Source organism: Pezoporus wallicus, unplaced genomic scaffold, assembly GCF_028554395.1.
Source record: "Pezoporus wallicus isolate ANWC-B61680 ecotype Strahan unplaced genomic scaffold, APGP_CSIRO_Pwel_v1 contig_12805, whole genome shotgun sequence".
Classification (NCBI taxonomy): Eukaryota; Metazoa; Chordata; class Aves; order Psittaciformes; family Psittacidae; genus Pezoporus; species Pezoporus wallicus.
The window spans coordinates 1-2,165 of NW_026636053.1; the positions used below are offsets into that span (position 1 = coordinate 1).

General features: G+C 63.7%; 1 long non-coding RNA gene across 1 annotated transcript; it reads left to right on the forward strand.

Moving 5' to 3' along the window:
- Positions 1–256: 256 nt before the first annotated feature.
- On the forward strand, positions 257–1,575 carry LOC130593642 (uncharacterized). The gene is made up of 3 exons (XR_008970843.1): positions 257–302; positions 863–919; positions 1,521–1,575. It is a non-coding gene; the product is annotated as an uncharacterized LOC130593642 (long non-coding RNA).
- The last annotated feature ends 590 nt before the right edge of the window (positions 1,576–2,165 follow it).

A 2,165-nucleotide genomic window follows, 5' to 3' on the forward strand; every position in this document is an offset into this window, starting at 1 on the left:
ATGGGGCTATGGGTGTCTATGGGGCTATGTGGGCCATGGGGCTATGTGGGCCATGGGGCTATGTTGCTATGGGGCAGGGTGTCCCCAGTGCCCCACTGACACCCCCCCCCCCCAGGTTACTCAGTGGCTGTCGGTGAGTTCAGTGGGGACTCGACCCAAGGTGGGTACCATGGGGGGGGGAGGGGGGTCACCCCTGTGCCCCTCCCCCCAACCCCTCCCCCCACTTATGGGGTCCCTGTGCCCCCTCCCCCCCTGCAGACTTCGTGGCGGGGGTCCCCAAGGGAAACCTCACCTACGGCTACGTAAGGATGGGGCTATGGGGGTTATGGGGGTTATGGGGGTTATGGGGGGTTATGGGGCTATGGGGGTTATGGGGTTATGGGGGTTATGGGGGGTTATGGGGGTTATGGGGCTATGGGGGTTATGGGGGGTTATGGGGCTATGGGGGTTATGGGGCTATGGGGGGTTATGGGGGGGTTATAGGGACTGGGGGCTATGGGGGGTTATGGGGCTATGGGGGTTATGGGGGGTTATGGGGACTGGGGGTCTATGGGGGGTTATGGGGGCTATGGGTTTATGGGGGACTATGGGGGGTTATGGGGCTGTGGGGGGTTAGGGGGGGCTATGGGGGTTTATGGGGCTGGGGGGGTTATGGGGGCTATGGAAGGTTTTGGGGGGGCTATGGGTGCTATGGGGCTCTATGAGGCTATGGGATGTTATGGGGGGCTCAGGGGCTCTATGGGAGCTGTGGGGCTGTATGGGGGCTATGGTTCTCTCTGAGGCTATGGGGCTGTATGGGAGCTATGGGGCTCTATGGGGCTCTATGTGGGGCACAGAGGGACCCCCGTGTCCCCGTGCCCAGGTCACCATCCTCAATGGCACCAACATGAGGTCCCTCTACAACTTCTCGGGGGAGCAGGTGGGTGCTGGGGGGGCACCCATTGGGTGCTGGGGGGGGGGACACCCATGGGGTGTTTGCAGGGGGGCACCCATTGGGTGCTGGAGTGGGTTGGGGCATCCATTGGGTACTGAGGGGGGTGGCACCCATTGGGTGCTGTGTGGGGGCACCCATTGGGTGCTGGGGTGGGGACACCCATTGGGTGCTGGGGGAGGGGCACCCATTGGGTGCCGAGTGGGGACACCCATTGGGTGCTGTGTGGGGGCACCCATTGGGTGCTGAGGGGGGGTTGGGGCACCCATTGGGTGCTGAGTGGGGACACACATTGGGTGCTTGGGGGGAGCACCCATTGGGTGCTGGGGCGGGGACACCCATTGGGTGCTGGGGTGGGGACACCCATTGGGTGCTGAGTGGGGACACCCATTGGGTGCTGGGGGGGGTTGGGGCACCAATTGGGTGCTGAGGGGTGGCACCCATTGGGTGCTGAGTGGGGACACCCATTGGGTGCTGGGTGGGGACACCCATTGGGTGCTGAGTGGGGACACCCATTGGGTGCTGGGTGGGGACACCCATTGGGTGCTGAGTGGGGGCACCCATTGGGTGCTGGGTGCCCCCCCCGCAGATGGCGGCCTATTTCGGCTACGCTGTGGCAGTCGCTGATGTGAACAATGACGGGTGCGTGCCCATGGACCCCCCATTGCCCCCCATAGCCCCCCCATTCACCCCATAGCCCCCCCATTTCCCCCCTTGGTTGCCCCATTTCCCCCCCATTTCCCCCCCATATCCCCCCCCATTTCCCCCCTATGGTTGCCCCCATTCACCCCCATATCCCCCCCATTCACCCCCATTACTCCCATTCCCTCCCGTATCCCCCCTATAGCCCCCCCCATTGCTCCCATTCACCCCCATATCCCCCCCATTCACCCCCATATCCCCCCATATCCGCCCATTCACCCCCATTACCTCCCATATCCCCCCCATTTCCCCCCTATAGCCCCCCATTCCCCCCCATATCCCCCCATTCACCCCCATATCCCCCCTATAGCCCCCCATATCCGCCCATTCACCCCCATTACCCCCCATATCCCCATTTTTCCCCCCATCCCCCCCCATATCCCCCCATATCCCCCCCATTTCATAGCCCCATTCCCCCCCATATCCCCCCATTCACCCCCATATCCCCCCTATTCACCCCCATTGCCCCCCATATCCCCTCCCCCATCCCCCATAACCCCCATAAGCCCCCCCCCCCCATCCCCCCCATATC